Raw genomic sequence first — 22,818 nt, 5'->3', positions numbered from 1 at the left:
GTCTTGGGCCCCTGAGGTCATACAGAACGAGCTCCCACGATGGCGGCAGCAAAAAGCCTGTGACCCGCTGCCTCTGCTGGTGCAGCTGGGGGAACATCCCGGGGGAAGGTGCATGAGACAACGAGACTGGCAGCCAAGATTTTCCCTGCCCCGTTCTACAAGCACATACCTCTCAATACAGGGATTAGCAAATTTACTGTAAATGGCCAGAAAGTATTTTAGTCTTTGCAGGCCAGACAGCCTCTCTTGGAACTACTCAACTCCGCTGTCATGCTGGTAAAGCAGCCATAGAGAAGATGCAGCTAAATGGGAGTGGCTGTGTTGCAATAAAACTTTATTTACGACGATAGCTGAGTGGGCTAAATTTGGCCCGACAGGCCCAGGCTCCAAGAAGCAAAGAAGCATTGTTTATTTTTTATTATTTAAGAAACATATATATTTAAAAAAACCCTTTGGACCAATATAATTATCAAACAAAACAAAACACCTCCACAATATCTTACTGACCCTGTGCTCTTCGCCTTCCTCACTCCTGAGAGAGAACCTTTTTCTTGGAAGGGGTACCTAAGTCTCAATGTACCTTGTTCCCAGGAATAAAAATGTCAGATTTGTTCATTATTAACCCACGTACGTGACAGCGGGGAGAATCCAAATGTCGGGACCAAGTCGAAACGGTGTCGGGCCGAGAGGAGGCATTTCTCCAATGCCTTCCACTCACACTGCACACGTTCTGCCACTGCCTTCTGCTCCCGTTCCTTCCACCACACCATGGTCACTGAGGTACAGACGCACCACAGCCCAACAGACCGCAGAGACCCCCCTGAACAAGCACAGGCTCTGTGTAGAGAACAGGGAAGGAACCTGGATTTGGAGGAGCTGCTGCCCATTTGGTCCCAGTTCTGCCACTAACCAGACTCGTCTCCTTTCCTGTGAGTGAGCATAGTTACACCTGTTCTTGCTCCCTAACAGAGCAGGTGAGGGACCAAATCAGGTAATAGCTGCAAAAGGCCTTTGTGTCATCGCACAATCACCCAGCCGTGTGCACCTCCAGCCTGTACCAAAGACACTAGCAGGATGACAATAAAATCTTCGTTATTGCCAATATGGCAGATGCAGGGGCTCTGGCTCTCATAATTCCACGGGCAGGGTTCTTCCACCCATGCAGAGGAAATGTCCACTAGGATTTTTATCCTAAGCCCTGTTTGTAACAGCAAAGGATGAGATGAAAGGCACCCATCCTTCACCAGAGCTCTAGGGACACTAAGTATGTGGCTGACGGGAGCAGCAGGTGCAAGCATCTGGGGACGGGGGCGCGAGACAGACCGTCACTGCATTCCCTCTGAATATATTTTAACATTTCTGAACCAGGCGGGCACCTTCACAGGTGAAACAATTTGGGAAAGAAGAGGCAGAATTTTCATTTACCTTTAATCTCCAGAGGTGGTATCCACCCCAGTCCCAAGATTTAGAATTTGACAATGACATTCTGTCTTCCGTAGAAATGCCTTTATAAGCAGACTGACGCCATGGACGTGAGCGAAATATCCTGAGAGAGAGACAGAGACAAGCTATTGCTCAGTGAGGTGGGATATCATCCCTGCAGAGCACACGCCAGGAGAAAAGCAAATCAGGACACTTCTGCTCTTCCTCCGGGTCAGCGGGTTATTGTGGACTTCATGGGAGAAAGAGTGACTTTCACATTCTCTTCCTTTTTTAAATTTAATTCAAAGCTGCTACAAGCAAAGTAAGTACAATCTATTTAATGATTTAATGGAATTAACGATCTTACAAATAAATTGCCCCTTGGGGCACCCGGGTGGCTGTTGGTTAAGCGTCTGCCTTTGGCTCAGGTCAGGATCTCAGGGTCCTGGGATCAAGCCCTGCATCGGGCTCCCTGCTCAGCTGGGAGCCTGCTTCTCCCTCTGCCTCTGCCCCTCCTGCTCATGGTCTCTCTTTCCAATAAATAAATAAAATCTTTAAAAATTAAAATAAAATGTCCCATTATTTTACATGGGAAAGACAAGTGTTTTACATCAAAATGTCAGATCTAAATGTTCCTTTTGGAAACGTGCTTTTTCATAGCTAGGTAAAGCTACTTAGGACTCGACTAATACTCAGAATTGCGAGATCATGACAAAAATAATATTTTGGGGTCAGGAAATGGGGCAGATAAATGTCAAAACAAACAAAAAAAGTATTTCTTACCGTGTTCCCTTCATCTCCATTCTGTGTGGGTAAGAGCCTCTATGTTTATAAAAAGGCCTCACAGAGCATCGGTGGGAGGGGAAGCCAGGAGTAAACGTTGCCCAATAAACGGACTTGTTTAGCTCCGGAGTGGGGAGCTGGAGCAAAGGGGATGGGAAATAAAAGAGGGGGAAAGGAAGATAAAATCTGTGTTCTAAAGCCTTGTGCTTAACTATTTTAAGAACAAAATTGGAGTAGCATTTAGAAACTTACTGCAGTCCTATTGATTCTGCTACTACACAATTTGAGCTTGTATTTTACGTGTCTCTGGCTTTTTATTTTTCGAGGAAATCATTTTTATTGTATGTTACAGAGTATCATCCGCAGCAGACTGATTATTGGGAAAAAACTTTAAAAATGCTCACCACACGCTGTTTGGGAAGCACTCTCCTAGTGGGCCCCAGTCTGGAGATGCCAGCCCAGGCAGAGGAAGAGGCAGGCTGGCTGACATGCTGCCTCGGGCACCCAGCTCCCAAGGCCCCGAGGTGGGTCCCTGCCTCTGCAGCAGTGGTATAGAAAGCTTCCTCAGGAGCACAGGAGGGAGGCTTCAGGCCTCTGAGCCAGGCCTGGCCCCATCTTCCTAATGCCTGGGTTCATCCTGAGCTCCAAGTAAGATCCACGTCCTTTTTCTCAGGGACCACCACGTTTAACGTTCTTTGCATTTCTTATAGAATCTACCCATAGGCTCCATCTTTAGGGCCAGGATTCCTGGCACACACAAGGACTGTGGTCACTTGGTTAATTTCTCAGTCTGGCTGAGACTGAGTCACCCTCCCACCTCAAATCCTTTCTCTGCCTTGATAGAAAGGACTTGCAGAGCCTAACAGTGTTATTACCGCTTTAATAAAGCCAAAAAAGTAATTCCTTACTTGAACAGACAATTCACAGTAAAAGATCATATAAATGGCTCTTAAACATACAAAAATGATTTTCAACTTCACCCCCAAAATCAGAGGATTATAAAACAAAATTACTGTAAGATAACATTTTCCCATATCAGATTAACCACAATGAAAAGGTTCATAATACACTGTGTTCATGAGGATGTTGCGATAGGAGCACGTTCATATGCCTGGAGAGAGTGAACACTGGAACTCTCTCTTTTTAAGCATGAATTCCTAAAACCTCAGGCCTCTGGGCTGATGAGGGGAAGTTGGGAGGGAGGGGGTCACTTGCCTCTGTTAATTTCGGAGGACCTCCTCTCCTTAGACACTCTTACAAAATGCTGGATGTAAGGGTCATACCAGTAGCCAAGGCTTACTGCAAACCTGGAACAGAGGAAAGGAGGCAGGTGAATAGAGGTCATTAGGTTCTGGCCCAGTTCTCAGGACCCAGGTCGAGGAGGAAAATCATCTACCTCAAAAGGCCAACAGAGGCACGTTTGGTGCTCCCTTACCAATGTCAACAGACTCGGCCATCCCTCTTGGTGCTCACATACACGGCCCCTCAACCTCCCCACAGTGGCCATTTCTTTCCTCTCTTTACTCATGCGGCTAACTCTTTTTCCAGGACCCTAGAAAGCACATAACCTCACCTCATACCTCACCTAGAAGACCTGCCACCACCTATTCCCTCAGCAAACTCACTGGCCAGAGCCAATCAGACAACTCTGCTCAACCAGAAGTTCTGTGTCCATAGGAAAGGAGATCCAGGATTGTTTTGTGAAACTTGCGAATGACTACCTAAGTATTTCCCCCGGCTCTGTATTAGGTACCAGTCCTTCCACATCCCTAAGCAGGTCATAGTGGGAAAACCAGGAACAAATAAACACAACTGCTACAACCTAGAAAATGCTAGAGTAGCCTGTACTCTCTGGTCTATACAACCGGAAAATGCTATGGTAGCCTAAACTCTCCCTGGTCTACACTACAAGGAAGCAAAGTTTTGGTGTTCTAAGCCGGGGAGCTGAAGTCCAAATATCCCTGAAGGTCTTCTGTCAAACCTGAGTGGAACTAGCCTTAGGACAACAAGACGTAGGGGAAGGAGCCTGGAACGCTAAGGCCATGCCAAGTCACTGTGGGCCTGCAGTCTGCTCTGCTCCTCATCAGTTATCTTGTGAATTAATATATATGTTTACCATTTATTTATTTTTTAAGGTTTTATTTATTTATTTGAGAGAGAGAGAGACAATAACTGAGAGAACACAAACAGGGGAAGTAGCCGAGGGAGAGGGAGAAGCAGACTTCCCACTGAGCAGGGACCCTGATGGGGGGCTCAATCTCAGGACCCTGAGATCATGACCTGAGCCCAAGGTAGCCGCTTAACTGACTGAGCCACCCATGCACCCCTGTGTTTAACATTTCAACCAAATGGAGGTGTACCTGGGTGGCTCCGTCAATTCAGTGGCTACCTTGGGTTTAGGCTCACATCATGATCTCAGGGTCCTGGGATTGAGCCCCGTGTCGGACTCTGTGCTCAGCAGGGAGTCTGCTTCAGGATTCTCCCTCCCTTTGCCCATCCCCCTGCTCACTCTCTAAAATAAATAAATATTTTTTAAAAAGTAATACATAGAGGGAGGGAGGCAAGATGATGGAACAGCAGGGGACCTCAATTCATCTGGTCCCTGTAATTTAGCTAGATAACTATTACGTCTTTCCGGACATGTATGAATTCAATCTGAGATGTACAGAAAGAATTGCTGGAATTCTACAAAGAGAAATGTGACCACTTTTTGCAAAGTAGAAGGTGCGGAGAAATGAATCTGTGGGGATATATGGGAAGATCATCTGCAGGGAGAGGGAGCCTGTGTGAGCTGTCCACAGGAAAGTGACATAACCCCAGAGTGCAAAATCAGACCTTTAGAAATCTGCTCCAAGTGAGAGACGTCCCTGCCTGAAAGGTGCTCAGGTGGCGAGGTGGGGCAGAATCCCAGGTGGGGCAGTGTGGTCTCAGGATCCCTAGGGTCACAGGAAAAACAGGGGTACCTGAGCCAGCAGAGTTCCCAGGCACTGGAGCCGGGAAATCTGTTAGGGTCAGGGAGCAGAGGAGGGGGATTGCCATAAACCTCAAACCGCGGCTTGGTCAGGCAACAGCTATCATGTGGGGGCCCTGCAAAGGACAGAAAAGCCGCGACCCTCCGCCTTCTCCTGGGAGGATCAGTGCAGGCATGCACTGCAGGAGACTGCAGAGTTTGGTATACACAAAAGTGAAGACCCCTTATCCCTGAGGGTTTACTGAAGAGAGGGAACCATGATCTTTCAGCACAGGGACTGGAGATCAGGGCATGACCACTTTTGTTTTCATCCTCTAAAGAGGCCCAGAAAGCCTTCAGGGAACAAAAGCCATACAGACCAACTAGAGGCAGTTTACACTGAGCCTGGCCCCCTGGAAATGGAGGGTACAACTCCCCCCAGGCAAAGACACCTGAGAATCAGCACAGCGGGCCCCTCCCCCAGAAAACCATGTGGAAAAACAGGTGAACACCAAGTTTAGAAGCAAGCACTAGGGGAAAACAGTAAATAAAATTCAAAGGTTTTCTCGTGATTTGTTGATCTTTCAGTTTAAAATTTTCCTTTTCTTTTTTCCTTTTCAACTAGTTTCTTATATTATCAACTCTTTGCTTTTAAGTCTTTTTTTAACTTTCATTTTTTTACATTTACATTAGATATATTCTTCATTTTTGGCTTCTTTTCACTTTATTCAATTATCTGTTTCTGTATATGTATATATACATACACACACACATTGGTGATTTTACATTATTGGGATTTAGTGTCTTTTAACAAACAGACTAAAATATACCCAAGACCAAGTGGATCACCTGTTTTGAACACCTGGGAGATTATATTCTCTCTTCTCCCCTACCCTTTTTTTTTTTTTTCTTTTTTGGTTTCTGACCTCTTTGGATTTGTCTAGTGTGGATTTTGCTTGGGTCGTGGTTAATATTTTTGATTTTGCTCTCCTGTTCATCCATTCTTCTGTGAGCAAAATAACTAGAAGGAGGAATTCACAACAAAAGAAAGAACCAGAGGCAATACTCTCTGCCACAGATCTAATTGATATGGATATAAGTAAAATATCAGAGCTGGAATTCCGGATAACTATTATAAAGTTATTAGCTGGGCTTGAAAAAAGCATAAAAGAGAGTAGAGAATATTCATGCAGAAATAAAATCTAATCGGGCTGAAATTTAAAATGCTTTAACTGAGATGCAGTCTAAATGGGATGCTCTAACACCTAGGGTAAGTGAGGCAGAAGAGAGAGTAAGTGACATAGAAGACAAGTTGATGGAAAGGAAGGAAGCCGAGGGAAAGAGAGAAAAACAATTAATGGACCATGAAGGGAGGCTTCAAGAAATCAGCAATACCATAATGCAAAACAATAGAATTACTGGGGTCCCCGAGAACAAAGAAAGAGAGAGAGGGGAGACAGAAGGTATATTTGAGCAAATCATAGCTGAGCATTTCCCTATCCCAGGATGGATACAGGCATACAAGTCCAAGATATAGAGAGGACCCCCCTCAAAATCAATAAAAAGAGATCAACACTCCAACATACAAGAGCGAAGCTTGCGGATTTCAGACATAAAGAGAAAATCCTGAAAGCATCTCGAGACAAGAGGTTCCTAACCTAAAGGGGTAGCAACACTAGGCTGGCAGCAGACCTATCCACAGAGCCCTGGGAAGCCAGAAAGGGCTGGCATGATATATTCAGGGTACTAAATGAGAAAAACATACAGCCAAGAATACTTTATCCAGCAAGGCTGTCATTCAGAATGGAAGGAGGAATAAAGGGCTTCCTGGACAAACAGAAACTGAAAGAACACATGACCACTAAACCAGCCCTGCAAGAAATATTAAAAGGGATCCTCTAAGCGAAGACTGAGCCCAAAAGTAATGTAAACCAGAAAGAAACAGAAACGATCTACAGAAACTGGGACTCTACAGGTACTACAAAGGCACTAAATTCATATCTCTCAATAGTTACTCTGAATGTAAATGGGCTAAATGCTCCAATCAAAAGACACAGGGTATCAGATTGGATAAAAAAGCAAGACCCATTCATATGCTATCTACAAGAGACTCCGACACCTCCAGATTGAAAGTGAGGAGGGTACAGATCCATTTATGATGCTAATGGACTTCAAAAGAAAGCTGGGTAGCAATCCTCACATCAGACAAATTAGATTTTAAACCAAAGACTATAGTAAGGCAGGAAGAGGGATGTTATATCATACTTAAAGGGTCCACCCAATAAGAAGATCTAACAATTATAAATATTTATGCTCCTAACATGGGAGCAGCCAATTATATAAGTCAATTGAAAACCAAATTAAAGAAACACATTGATGATAATACAATAATCATAGGGGACTTCAACACCCCACTCACAGCAATGGACAGATCATCTAAGCAGATGATCAACAAGGAAACAAGGGCTCTGAATGACACGCTGTACCAGATGGACTTCATGGATATATACAGAGCATTCCATCCTAAAGCAAAAGAACACACATTCTTCTCCAGTGCACATGGAACATTCTCGAAAACAGATCACACTGGGTCACAAATCAGGTCCCAACCAATACCAAAAGACTGGGATTATTCCCTGCATATTTTCAGACCACAATGCTTTGAAACTGGAACTCAAGCACAAGAGGAAATTTAGAAGGAACACCAACACTCAGAAGCTAACGAGCATCCTACTAAAGAATGAATGGGTCAACCAGGAAATTAAAGAAGAATTTTAAAAAATTCCAGGCAACTGGGTGACTCAGTCGTTAACTGTCTGCCTTCGGCTCAGGGCATGATTCCAGGGTCCTGGGATCAAGCCCCACATTGGGCTCCCTGCTTCTCTGAGAGTCTGCTTCTTCCTCTCCCACTCCCCCTGCGTGTGTTCCCTCTCTCGCTGGCTGTCTCTCTCTCTGTCAAATAAATAAATAAAATCTTAAAAAAAAAAAAAGAATTAAAAAAATTCTTACCGAATGCAAATGAAAACGCAGCTACTCAAAACCTTTGAGATACAGCAAAAGCAGTCCTAAGAGGAAAGTACATAGCAATACAAGCCTTTCTCAAAAAAAAAATTAGAAAAGTATCAAATACACAAGCTAACCTTACACCTAAAGAAGCTAGAGAAAGGACAGCAAATAAAGCCTAGACCAAGCAGGAGAATGGACATTATAAAAAGCAGAGCAGAAATCAATGAAATAGAAACCAGAAGAACAGTAGAACAGATCAATGAACCTAGAGCTGGTTCTTTGAAATTATTAATAAGACTGATGAACCTCTAGCCAGACTTATCCAAAAGAAAGGGGAAAGGACCGAAAATAATAATATCATGAATGAAAGAGGACAGATCACAACCAACACCAAGGAAATACAAACAATCTTAAGAACATATTATGAGCAGCTATATGACAACAAATGAGGCAATCTGGAAGAAACGGATGCGTTCCTGGAAACTTACAAACTACCAAAACTATATCAGGAAGAAACAGAAAATCTGAACAGACCCATAACCAGCAAGGCAATAGAAGCAGTGATCGAAATCTCCCAACACACAAGAGTCCAGGGCCAGATGGTTTCCCAAGGGAATTCTACCAAACATTTAAAGAAAAACTCATACCTATTCTTCTGAGGCTGTTTCAAAAAATAGAAATGGAAGGGAAACTTCCAAACTTGTTCTATAAGGCCAGCATTACCTTGATCCCAAAACCAGACAAAGACCCCATGGGTTTAAAAATTCTCACCAACATACTATCCCGTAGGATACAACAGTACGTTAAAAGAAGGATTCACCATGACCAAGTGGGATTTATTCCTGTGCTGCAAGGGTGGCTCAACATTCGCAAATCAAATCAACATGATACATCACATTAATAAAAGAAAGGACAAGATGCATACGGTCCTCTCAACTGATGCAGAAAAAGCACTGGACAAAATCATTCATCCTTTCTTGATTAAAATTCTCCACAGTGTTGGGGTAGAGGGAACATACCTCAGTAACATAAAAGACATCTACGAAAAGCCCACAGCGAGTATCACTCTCCATGGGGAAAAACTGAGAGCTTTTCCCCTAAGGTCAGGAGCATGACAGGGATGCCCACTCTCACCACACTTGCTCAAATAGAAGTCCTAGCCTCAGCAATCAGACAACAAAAAGAAATAAAAGGCCTCCAAATGGGCAAAGAAGTCAAACAATCACTCTTTGCAGATGACACAATACTTTATGTGGAAAACCCAAACAACTCCACCCCAAAATAGCTAGGACTCATACAAGAATTCAGCAACACGGCAGGATATAAAATCACCGCACAGAAATCAGTTGCATTTCTATACACTAACAATGAGACAGAAGAAAGAGAAATGAAGGAATCGATCCCATTTACAATTGCACCAAAACCCATAAGATACCTAAGAATATACCTAACCAGAGAGGTCAAGGATCTGTACTCCAAAATCTACAGAACACTTATGAAAGAAATTGAGGAAGACACAAAGAAACGGAAAAACCTTCCATGCTCATGGATTGGAAGAATATTGTTAAAATGTCTATGCTACACAGAGTAATCTATACATTCAATGCAATCCCTATGAAAAAACCATCAACTTTTTCACAAAGCTGTAACAAATAATCCTAAGATTTATATGGAACCAGAAAAGACCCCGAAGAGCCAAAGGAATGTTGAAAAAGAAAACCAAAGCTGGGGGCATCACAATGTCAGACTTCAAGCTGCATTACAAAGCTGTAACCATCAAGACAGCATGGTACTGGCACAAAAACAGACACATGGATCAATGGAACAGAACAGAGAACCCAGACATGGACCCTCAACTCTATGGTCAACTGATCCTCGACAAAGCAGGAAAGAAATCCAATGGAAAAAGGAGAGCCTCTTCAATAAATGGTGCTGGGAAAATTGGACAGCTACATGAAAAAGAATGAAACTTGACCACTCTCTCACACCATACACAAAGAGAAACTCAAAATGGATGAAAGACCTTAATGTGAGACAGGAATCCCACAAAATCCTAGAGAACATAGGCAGCAAGCTCTTCCACCTCAGCCGCAGCAACTTCTTGCTAGACACATCTCCAAAGGCAAGGCAAGCAAAAGCAAAAATGAACTATTGGGACTTCATCAAGATAAAAAGCTTCCACACAGCAAAGGAATCAGTCAACAAAACTAAAAGGCAACCCACAGAACGGGAAAAGATATTTGCAAATGTCTTATCAGATAAAGGGCTAGTATCCAAGATCTATAAAGAACTTATCAAACTCAAAACTCAAAAAATAATCCAGAAACGGGCAGAAGACATGTACAGATATTTCTCCAAAGAAGACACAAATGACCAACAGACACATGAAAACCTGCTCCATATCATTTGGCATCAGGGAAATACAAATCAAAACCACAATGAGATAAAACTTCATACCAGTAAGAATGGCTAAAATTCACAAGACAGGAAACAAATGTTGGCAAGGATGAGGATAAAGGTGAACACTTTTACACTGTTGGTGGGAAGGCAAACTGGTGCAGCCACTCTGGAAAACAGTATGGAGGTTCCTCAAGAAGTTAAAGATAGAGCTACCTTGGGATGCCTGGGTGGCTCAGTCAGTTGAGCATCTGCCTTTGGCTCGGGTCACGATCCCAGACTCCTGGGATCACGTCCCGCGTCGGGCTCCTTGCTCAGCGGGGAGCCACCTTCTCCCTCTGCCTCCCATTCCCCCTGCTTGTGCTCTCTCTCTCTCTGACAAATAAATAAAATCTTAAAAAAAAAAAAGAGCTACCCTACAACCCATCAATTGTACTACTAGGTATTTACCCCAAAGATACAAATGTAGTGACCCGAAGGGGCACGTGCACCCCAATGTTCACATCAGCAATGTCCACAACAGCCAAACTGTGGAAAGAGCCAAGATGGCCATCGATAGATGAATGGAAAAAGATGTGGTATATAGTTATACAATGGAATATTACCCAGCCAACAGAAAGGATGAAAATTTACCATTTACATCCACGTGGATAGAACTGGAGGGTATTATGCTGAGTGAAGTACACTAACCAGTCAGTAAGACAAAGTCAATTATCATATGGTTTCACTCATATGTGGAATATAAGAAACAGGCCAGAGGACCTAGGGGAAGGGAGGGAAAACAGACTGGGAAGTCATCAGAGATGGAGAAAAACCATAGGAGACTCTTAACTCTAGCAAACAAACTGAGGGTTGCCGGAGGGGAGGTGGGTGTGGGGGTGGCGTAATTCGGTGATGGGCATTAAGGAGGGCACGTGATGTGATGAGCACTGGGTGTTACACAAAACTGACAAACTACTGAACACTACATCTGAATCTATGGATGTACTGTAAGTTGGCTAATTGAATTTACATTTTTAAAAAAGTAATAAATAAACCAAATGGAGTTGGTTTTCTGTTATTTACACCCTGAAACATCCTAAATGATATCCTGAGCGCATCAGCTCATTTCCACTTGCTTGAGGAGTAAGCTGAAAGGGGTAGGGTGTGGGTGTGGGTGTGTGTGTGTATGATGTCACCCAGCTGGGTTCTGAGCTCCCAGAAAGATAGATATTCTATTTTCTCTTTATATCCACTGACAAGGCTTACTGCTCTCTTGACTACAGTCGGTGCAAATCCTGTACAAACATGTCCCCCCCAGTCTCCCACGTCCATGTTCCCACATCCACAGACACCCATAAGGAAGCACATACCTTCGGCTACTCAAGGCAGCAACTCAACACAGAAACACACAAACTACGCACTAAGGGACACAATTACCTGCAAGCCCAGATTGTCAAGGAAAGCTGACCTATAGAGTTTTACAAGGGTGAACAGGCTCAGTTGTCTAAAATGGTGCTTTTCAAACAATGAATTGTGACCCATCCATGTCATAAAATCAATGTAATAGTTTGCAAATCACCGTCTTAGAAAATACAGTCAACTAGAGTAAACTAGAAAAAATCAGTATGGACTACATACTGTAAGAGTTAAAGACTGTTTCAGGAAGCTTTGGTCGAAGTATGTGTTCTGGGTATAAGTGTCATGAAAAATCTGTTCTCCAAACAAACAAAACAAAACAAACTCTTCAAGAAAGAAAGCAAACTGATGGTTGCCAGAAGTAAAGGGGGGGGCGAAATTGGTGAAGGGGATTAAGAGTTACAATCTTCCACTTATATAAATAACTCACAAAGATGAAAAGTACAATGTCTGGAATATGGTCAAATAAAATTGTAACAATGCCCTACTGTGTGACATATAGTGACTATACTTAATCGTGGTGAGCGCTGAGTAATGTATACAGACTTGTCAAATCACTATGCTGCACACCTGAAACTGATATAACATTGTATAGATCGATTACTTCAATAATTAAAACAGAGACAATTGCTCTCTGTTGGTGGTTTGAGGAGCACTGTCCTCAGAGGCATCATCTAGTGCCATCTAGTGGTAAAAGCCACATCTGCAGTTGAAGCAAGAACTACAGACCAGTGATGAGAACAGTCCTCAAACATGGATGTCTGGTTGGAAGGAACATTCCAAATGACTGGCCAACCCTGACATCTGGTGCCAGAACCCTTCAACAACACCAAGCCACTCCCTGAGCACGCCCCACAAAGAAGGCACTCGCTCCACCACTCAGCAGCTCTACCTGCTGAAAAGCTGACCAAGCTGCCTTCCTCTAGGAGCTCCTCCCTGTACTTCCTACTGCCCTCTCCTGGATGACAAGGAGCAGCTTCTGCATTCGCCCTCAGTTTAACACTATGGATCCAGTTCAAGCAATACCTGTTGAGTATCTGCTAAGTGCCAGGCATTGGGGATACCGTGGGGAGCCCGGGAAGAGCAGACACAGAGAGACATAAGAGCTTATGCCAGATGAAGGACAACGGCATGGGGGATGGAAGGACCTGCACTAGAGAAGGTAAAAGGGAGGCCTCCCTGAAAAGGGAAGGCCACGTGGAGCCCCACAGAATCAGAGAGAGCTGTGCAAAAGGCATTCCAGACAGGACACACAACAGATAGAAATGCTCTGGGGCAGGAAGCGCCTTGGAATGTTCCAGTAGCAGAAGGCAGGCATGGAGGCTGAAGAACAGCAGAGAAACAGGAGAAACATCAGAGATTTCTGGGGTGCATGGGTGTGTATGTGTATGTGTGTGTTTTAACTTCTCTTTGTTTTAAAATGTTTCTACACTAACCATACGCCCTATTTCATTCTAAGACACCATCAATTGTAAGACAGAAAAAAGAAGAAACACTGCCAGTTAGTCAGTGTTTTTCTTATTGCTTAGAATTCTAATTTTGTGTTTATGAAAAAGCCCTTTTAGACTTATTTGAACAGAATGAAAGGAAAAAGATGAGTGACATGGGTTGGTTAGGTCTTCCCTTTCAGGATATCTGGGAGTTTCCACACAGCATTGACCTTCGTGCAGCCAAGCACACTGGCGAGGCTGCGCTTCTGAAGAGATCGCCATCATCGGCTCTGAGATTTCTTTCCAAGCTCCTGACCCTCCAGGTGTAGGCTGTGTTACTGAGTCTTTCTTGGTCTGATCAGAAGGTATCGATGGATGGTTCTCGAACAGCAATTAGAATTTGTGCCCCTTCTTCAAATGGCCCCTAGATGGTACGTGGACTGAAGCAGCCAGGGGCTGTGAGTGCAGCCGTCCAACCACTCCACGAGGAAGACTGAGCACGTCCATGTGCACAATGACAACTCTAACACGATGCTCCAGTGACTGCAGGACACACCAGGAAGAAATCAGGGGCGCCTGGGTGGCACAGTCTGTTGGGCAGCCGACCCCTGGTTGTGGCTCAGATTGTGATCTCAGACTCTTGAGATTGAGGCCCATGTCTGGCTCTGCAATGGGCGTGGAGCCTGCTTGGGATCTTTCTCTCTCCCCTGCCCTCCCCACCACTGATCACATGTGTTCTCTCTCTCTCTCTCTCTCTCTCTCTCTCTCAAAAAGTTAAATAAATAAATAGATATTGAAATAAAATGCCAAGAATGAAAAATCTCAGATTTAGAAAGACCTTTTAACAGTGTTCATTCAATCCACGATTGTCCTGAAATTTTCATGACACTCACCATGCACCTGCTCCATTTAATATTCCTTTATTTTACATTTTTTAAATATTTTATTTATTTATTTGAGAGACTGAGAACAAGCAAGAACGACAGCACAAGCAGGGGGAGTGGCAGAGGGAGAGGAAAAGGGAGAAGCGTGCGGGGAACCCGACATGCAGCTCAATCCCAGGACCCCGAGATCATGACCCAAGCCAAAGGCAGATGCTCAACCCACTGTGCCACACAGGGGCCCCTCAACAGTCCTTTAGATCAACTCACTTCTTTTAGCACCCAGCTCTGACGTGCTACCTAATATTTTCTTCTAACACACCCTGTAATCAATACCTTTGAAAATGTAACACATGTACCGGGGTGCCACCTAAAGTCATCTCACATTCCATCCGTGGAAAACGTGGATCTGGTCCAGCCACCTGTTCATTCAAAAAGCACTGACTGACTTTGCCCTATTGGCAGGAGTGTCACCTGCAACAGTGGGAACTTGCCAGGAGAGGTGTGACATGCCCTCCAGCGGGCAGTTCTTCGTCTGAGGGAATGGGAAGGCGCCCTCCCCGCTCTCCCAGCCAGTGAGGGTCGAGGCTGGGGCTGCTTCATTTCACTTCTAATCAACACCGCTGAGTGCTGACTCCAGTGCCAGGCATTACTCCGCATGCTGGACAAACAGGAACACGTACAACCCTCGGAAGCAGCCTATGTGGAAGGCACCGCTTTACAGACAGAGGTCAAGGCTGTTTCCTCAAGCTGTGCAACCTTGCAGGAAACTTCATTCTATTGCTTTTCAAACCTACTTACCCACTTGGACTGCCATCCCTCCTCCAACACTTCAGTTGCGCAAACGGTGTCTGTGTGGATGTGTGTGTGTATTTATATGCAGGGTACGTACATATATACGTACCTACAATGTATATTTATGCAATTGCAAAAATCAATCCGATACTCTTAGCATCGGTTTTCAAGTTTGGAATGTTAACTGCAGGCTGCATACTGGCCTTGAAGATATTGCTCTACCTCTCATTTTCATCGTTGTTCTTTTGCATGGACTAGTCTCAGTTTTTGGTTTCTATTTCTTGTTGGTTTCGTTCTTGGTTATAAATGGAAGGCAGGAAGCAAAGTCTTAAGGGCAATAAACTTTGTACCTACACAGACTGTGAGTCTGTTTTCCTTCTTGTGAGCGCCATTGCTTTCCTCAGCGGATCCACAAGGCCTAAAGTGTTAATCACCTAAGGAAAATACAAAACAAAAACAAAGTGTTTTTTCAGAGTTTATCACTGACTCAATCTCTTCATAATTAATTGGCCTGTTTAAAACATCCGGTGGAAAAAAGACAGTCTCTTCAACAAATGGCACTGGGAAAATTGGACAGCTACATGCAAAAGAATGAACCTTGACCACTCTCTCACACCGTACACAAAGATAAACTCCAAATGGATGAAAGACCTCGATGTGAGACAGGAATCCATCAAAATCCTAGAGGAGAACATAGGCAGCAACCTCTACGACATCGGCCAAAGCAACCTTTTTCATGACACACCTCGGAAGACAAGAGAAACAAAAGATAAAATGAACTTGTGGGGCTTCATCAAGATAAAAAGCTTCTGCACAGCCAAGGAAACAGTCAAAAAAACTAAGAGGCAGCCCACGGAATGGGAGAATATATTTGCAAATGACGCTACAGATAAAAGACTGGTATCCAAGATCTACAAAGAACTTCTCAAACTCAATACGCGAGAAACAAATAAACAAATCACAAAATGGGCAGAAGATATGAACAGACACTTTTCCAATGATGACATACAAATGGCTAACAGACACATGAAAAAATGTTCAAAATCATTAGCCATCAGGGAAATTCAAATCAAAACCACACTAAGATACCACCTTACGCCAGTTAGAATAGCAAAAATTGACAAGGCAAGAAACAACAATTGCTGGAGAGGATGTGGAGAAAGGGGATCCCTCCTACATTGTTGGTGGGAATGCAAGTTGGTACAGCCACTCTGGAAAACAGTGTGGAGGTCCCTTAGAAAGTTAAAAATTGAGCTACCCTATGACCCAGCCATTGCACTACTGGGTATTTACCACAAAGATACAGAAGTAGTGAAGAGAAGGGGCATATGCACCCCAATGTTCACAGCAACATTGTCCACAATAGCTAAATCGTGGAAGGAACCGAGATGTCCTTCAACAGATGACTGGATTAAGAAGTTGTGGTCCATCTATACAATGGAATATTACTCAGCTTTCAGAAAGAACGAGTTCTCAACATTTGCTGCAACATGGACGGCACTGGAGGAGATAATGCTAAGTGAAATAAGTCAAGCAGAGAAAGACAATTATCATGATTTCTCTCATGTATGGAACAGAAGAACTAGGAAGATCGGTAGGGGAAGAAAGGGATAAAAAAAGGGGGATAATCAGAAGGGGGAATGAAGCATGAGAGACTATGGACTATGAGAAACAAACTGAGGGCTTCAGAGGGGCGGGGGGTGGGGGAATGGGATAGACTGGTGATGGGTAGTAAGGAGGGCACATATAGCATGGTGCACTGGGTGTTATATGCAACTAATGAATCATCGAACTTTACATCAGAAACCAGGGATGTACTGTATGGTGACTAACATAACATAATAAAAAAAATTAAGAAAAAAAATACAAAACGGACGCCTGGATGGCTCAGTCAATTGAGTGTCCGACTCTTGATTTCAGCTCAGGTCATGATCTCAGTGTTCAGGCTCCAAGCTCAGTGCAGACTCTGCTTGTCCCTCTTCCTCTCTCCTCCCCACCCACTCTGTCTTTCTGTCTCTGTGTCTCTTTCAAATAAATAAATAAATAAATAAAATATTGAAAAGAAAAAACAACGCTGTGCCTCAATTAACTAAGACTCGTAGGCTAACGTTTCCTCCCAATGGAAGCTACTGGGATTGCCTTCTGGCTTCATCTAACAGCCAATTACTTCACAAGGATTAACAGGATATAAAATCTACTCTCTCTGTTGTAAGGAGTCCCTGAATAGTGGGCAAGACGTTAATGGAAAATGAACCAACATTCACAAGAGGGTGAAATAAGGAGAAGTCAATCAGAAAGTTCCGCGGTACAATGTCTCATACCTGACTTAAACAAACAAACAATAAAAAAAAACAGTTAATACAGAATAGAATAATAGGATGCCATGGACCTGAATAATGCTAACATACTTCTGGAAAAAATAAAACACTTAAGAACATGTATTCTGAATATTTTCTCCCAGCCTGTCTTGCCTGCTCATGTTCTTAGTGTATCTATTTTTCCTTTGTAATTAGTGCTTTTTATGTTCTGTATACAAAACATTTGCCTACCCCAAGGTCATCAAGATACTCTCCCATGTTTTCATACAAAAGTTTTATGGTTCTAGCTTTTCTCTTTTTCAAGATTTATTTGATAGAGAGAGTGTGCACAGGGGAAGGGCCAAAAGTAAAGAATCTCAAGCAGACTCCTCACTGAGCGTGGAGGCTGACACAGGGCTTGATTCGACACGGGGCTTGATCTCATGACCCTGAGATCATGACCTGAGCCAAAATCAAGAGTTGGACTCAAGTGACTGAGCCACCCAGGCGCCCCCTGGTTCAGCTTTTATATTTAGGTTTAGGATCCATTCCAAATTAATGTGTGTGTGTCAGAACGAGGTACGGGTCAAGCTCCATTTTCTTTCCACCTGAATATCCAGTTCAAACAGAATAATTCATTAAAAAGACTTCCTTTCCCTCACTGAACTGACTTGACACTCTGGGCAAAAATCAATCAACAGTACTTGTGTTTGGTCTATTTTTGGACTCTCTATTCTGTTCATTGGTCTATCTTTATGCCGAAGACTTTGATTACTGTGGCTTTGCTATAAGTCTTAAAATTCAGCAGGAATAAGCATTCTTCAACTGTGTTCTTTTGAAGACTATTTTGGCTATTCCAGACCCTTTGCCTTTCCATATACATTTTAGAATCAATCTGGTCATTTCTTCTAAAAAAGATGGCTACAAGTTTGACTGGGATTGCATTGTTTACATGAATCAAGTGGTGGAGAACAGAAATCCTGATGACAGCAAATCTTCCGATGCATAAACAAAGCATATCTCCCATTTATTTCAGTCTTCTTGAATTCTTCCCAACAATGTTTTATTTTTTCTGTGTAAAGGTGTTTCATGTCTTTCTTGAGACTTATTCCTAGCCAGTTTGGTTTTCTGCTGTTGTTTTTGTTTTCTAAGTAGGTTCCACACCCAGCATGGAGACCAATACAGGCCTTGAACTCACAACCCTGAGTTCAAGACCTGAGCTGAGATCAAAAGTCAGATGATTCATCGACTGAGCCACCCAGTCACCCCAAAAACTTTACTTTTTTTTTTTTTAAAGATTTTATTTATTTATTCGACAGAGACAGAGACAGCTAGCGAGAGAGGGAACACAAGCAGGGGGAGTGGGAGAGGAAGAAGCAGGCTCATAGCGGAGGAGCCTGATGTGGGGCTCGATCCCAGACGCCGGGATCACGCCCCGAGCCGAAGGCAGACGCTTAACCGCTGTGCCACCCAGGCACCCCCACTTTACATTTTTTGATGCTACTGTAAATATTTTAAATTTTCATTTTCTTATACATGTATATTTACAATACATCTACGTGACAAAGAATTCCTATTCAGAATATATCATAAATTCCAATAAGTCAAAACCAAAAACAACAGGAACAGCAAAAATGGGCAAAAGACTTGAACTGACAGTTCACAAAAGATGTACGAATGCCCAATAAACACACAAAAAGGTGCCTAAGATCATTTGTCACCAGGGAAATGTAATGTGAAACCATAATGAGATGCTATCTCACCCTCACTGACAGCACAGAATGTCAACGAGGATGCTGAGCAACTGGGGTGTTACTATATTGCTGGTGGGAAGTGTAAACTGATAAACCACTTTGGAAATTAGTCTAGCAGTTCAATATATCCCCACCCTCTGACTAACCAATCCCAGGAAGCAATTTTGAGAGAAATCTAAGACTTCTATAAGAATGTTTATTATAGCCTATTCATAATGACCAAATTATTGGAAACAACAAAATGTCTAATCATCAGTTGAACAGATGAACAAATTGTGGTATAGGCACACTACATACAAAGGAACAAACTATTTTACACTGACAAAGACTCTCTCCTTGACCAAACTCTAGCCAGATTCCTCTGAATCCCCTTCTCGACAAGGCCTCAACCTTGGCTTCTCATATGCAGACTGGGCCAAACACTAACATAGTTTCTAACAGCTCAAGACCCCAGCCCTAGGACAACGCCAGTCCCCCTTAGTCCATGACTGAGAAAACTAAAGGCATCTACTGTTTGCTCAGCCAACACTGAAAAGTCTGGCTCCTGTCTCCCAGTGAGTAAATGCAGGTGGTTTCACATGGAACAACGCCTTTCTCACTTTTTGTAATCTTTTACTTCTCTGACTTTATTCATACCTGGCCTTACTCCCTCATTCTCTCTTTAAAATGCCCTCTGTACAAACTGAGTTTGAGTTGAATTCATGCTGGACTCTTTTCCTGATTGCAGGAGTTATTGCTGATTAAAATCTGTCCTCACCACTTAAACTAGGATCTGGGTTTATCTTTGATAAGTGAACACAGCATGGATAAATCTCAAAGAACACACTGAGTGGAAGAAGACAAAAGAATACATACCATTCAATTCCATTTACACGACCTACAAGATAAGGCAAATCTAATCTACCACAGATTCTGAAATCAGAAAATGACCAGTGGAGGTAAGGAGCCTAACTAGAAAGAGATACAAAGGAAACTTCTGGAGTTTCATATACAGTTCATATTTGGTTTTGGTGGTGGGGCACAGATATACAGTTGACACTTGAACAACACAGGGGTTAAGGGTGCTGACACCTGTGCAGTCAAAAATTTTCATTTAACTTTCAACTCCCCAAAAACTTCACTACTAATTGCCTACTGTTGACCACAAGCCTTACTGATAATATAAACAGTCCATTCACATATATTTTGTATGTTAGATGTATTATATTTTGTATTCCTTCAACAAACTACACTAAAGAAAATATTGTGAAAATCATAAAGAAAATATGTTTACAGTACTGTACTATATTTATCAAAAAATCTGCATATAAGTGGACCCATGCAATTCAAACCCATGTTGTTCAAGAGTCAACTGTATACATTTCTTAAAATGCTCATCAAACTGAATAATAAGACCTGAGCATTTCATTTTACAAATTATCTCCTTTTCTCCCCTGCCCTCCCACCTCCATTTGCTTTCTTCCCTTTCACCTCTGTCTCTTAAGAATACTTGAGGTAATTTTTTTCTTTTTCTTTTCTCTCTTTTTTTTTAATAGGCTACACACCCAGCATGGAGACCAACGTGGGGCTTGAACTCAAACCCTGAGATTAAGCCATTCAATCCGACTGAACCACCCAGGCACCCCGACCTAGGGAAGTTATAAAGGAAAAAAAAAAAAAAGAGCCAAGAGAGATGTAGCTGACCCTCCAAATTCCCCTTTCAGTATCCACCTACCCCTTCTTCCTTACTAAGAGGACCCCAATTTTGTTCAAGGTATCAATCTGCCCTGTGAGAAATTCTCCCCTCTCACATGTTCCTGCACCTAGAGGTAGGGCCACATGCTTAGTTCTGGCCAATGACATGTATGTTGAAGTCTACACCACAGGCTTCCTGAAAAGCTATTGCTTTCACAGACTTACACACATACCTTTGGTCAGTGTCCCTTTCTTTTCTTCCTTCCTGCAGTATAGCTGCTCAAATGAACTAAGAAAAGGGTGTTATTCCCTAGTACAAACCTCTTCTTATTCTGAGAAGCAAGCTGTGGGAGCTCTCAATCAATTCACAACTAAGTAACATTGCCAGTCAAAATGTTCATGCATCAAAATGAAAAAAACAAATTCCAACTGGAAGTGAAGAAGGCAGACACATGGCTGTGTTAAAATATATATAACAATTTAGTATCTAAGTGATGTTTCAAATCCATGGGGGATATAGACCATCACTAGATGGTGTAGGGACAAAAACTGCTACCTTATAACATACAGAATAATAAAAATAGATGAATGGTCTAAGCAGTAGGAGCCCAAACCATAAAAGTGCTAAAAGAAAATGTAGTGATTGAAAATGGTCTTTTAAAGCATTATCCAAAGCCACAAGCCATAAAGTTAGACTGTGAGATTTGGCACCATAAAGATTCAGAATGAAATGTATCATGAAATGTATGGTACAAGCTAAACTGAAAGGCAACAGTTTGAGAGAAAATACTGCAACAAATACAGAGGCAAAGGACTACTATCCTACATATAAAAAGTTCTTACAAATCAATAATAAAAATATAAATACCCAAACAAAAAGACAACAACCCAGTAGGAAAATGATAAGGAGAGAAGGCTCATGTGAAAAAAGTATCACTGACAGTGACCAACTAAAAATGCTCAGTCTTACTACTGATTATAAAAATATAACTTTAAGGGGCACTTGGGTGGCTCAATCGGTTAAGCATCTGACTCTTGATTTTGACTCAGGTCATGAACTCGGGATTGTGGGATCCAGCCCCAGTCAGGTTCTGTGCTCAGTGTGGAATCTGCTTGAGATTGTCTCTCTCCCTCTCCCTCTGGCCCTCCCCTGTGTTCACTCGTGAACAAGTAACTCTTTAAAATATATATTTGTATATGTATAAATATATATTTATATATATAAATTTAAACACATATACAAAATAAATATGTATATATAATAAATATATATTTAGATTTAAATATAAAACATAAACATATATATATATATAAATTTAAAACAGGCATTATCTTGCCCCCCACCCCCTCATGTTGACAAAAAATTTAAGAGACTGAGAAATACTCTGTGATTAGCATCTTATTTACCATAGGTCAAAACAGAAACTGACATAATCACTCTTGAGGATCATTTTGCAGAAGCTCTTACCCTGAAATCCATCTCACTGGAAAACTCAAACACACATGCAAAAATATGTTCATCACAGCCCGATCTTAATAGCAAAATCATAGCCACCCAAATGACAAACAGAAGAATCATCACGTAAAGTACAACCACACTGTGGAATACAATTCAGCCATTAAAAAACACAAAAAACACTGTATGCACAGTATATTCAAATTAGGCTGAGTGGGAGAAATGTATTTACTTTTGTCATTTAAAAAGTTAATCCTTAAGGAGGGCCAGGTTGGCTCAGTCAGGACAGCATGTGACTCTTGACAGGATTGTGATTTCCAGGGGCGCCTGGGTGGCTCAGTCCTTAAGCGTCTGCCTTCGGCTCAGGGCCTGATCCCTCCCTTGTGGGATCGAGCCCCACATCAGGCTCTTCCTCTGGAAGCCTGCTTCTTCCTCTCCCACTCCCCCTGCTTGTGTTCCCTCTCTCGCTGGCTATCTGTCAAATAAATAAATAAAATCTTTAAAAAAAATTGTGATTTCCAGCCCCATGCTGTGTGTAGAGATTACTTAAACATTAAATCTTATGGGGCGCCTGG

General features: G+C 42.5%; 2 pseudogenes across 1 annotated transcript in view; both read right to left on the bottom strand.

Annotated features, from left to right (window-relative positions):
- The window catches only part of LOC148110499 (thyroid receptor-interacting protein 11 pseudogene), a 157,759-nt pseudogene that overhangs the window by 69,551 nt on the left and 65,390 nt on the right, over positions 1–22,818 (bottom strand). The window lies entirely within an intron of this gene.
- The window catches only part of LOC148110500 (thyroid receptor-interacting protein 11 pseudogene), a 46,789-nt pseudogene that overhangs the window by 3,033 nt on the left and 20,938 nt on the right, over positions 1–22,818 (bottom strand).

Source organism: Ursus americanus, chromosome 2 (assembly GCF_024610735.1).
Source record: "Ursus americanus isolate L20-20 chromosome 2, mUrsAme1.1.p, whole genome shotgun sequence".
Taxonomy (NCBI): Eukaryota; Metazoa; Chordata; class Mammalia; order Carnivora; family Ursidae; genus Ursus; species Ursus americanus.
Note: the sequence above shows the minus strand (reverse complement) of the source record. Positions and strands in the feature narration are given on the sequence as shown.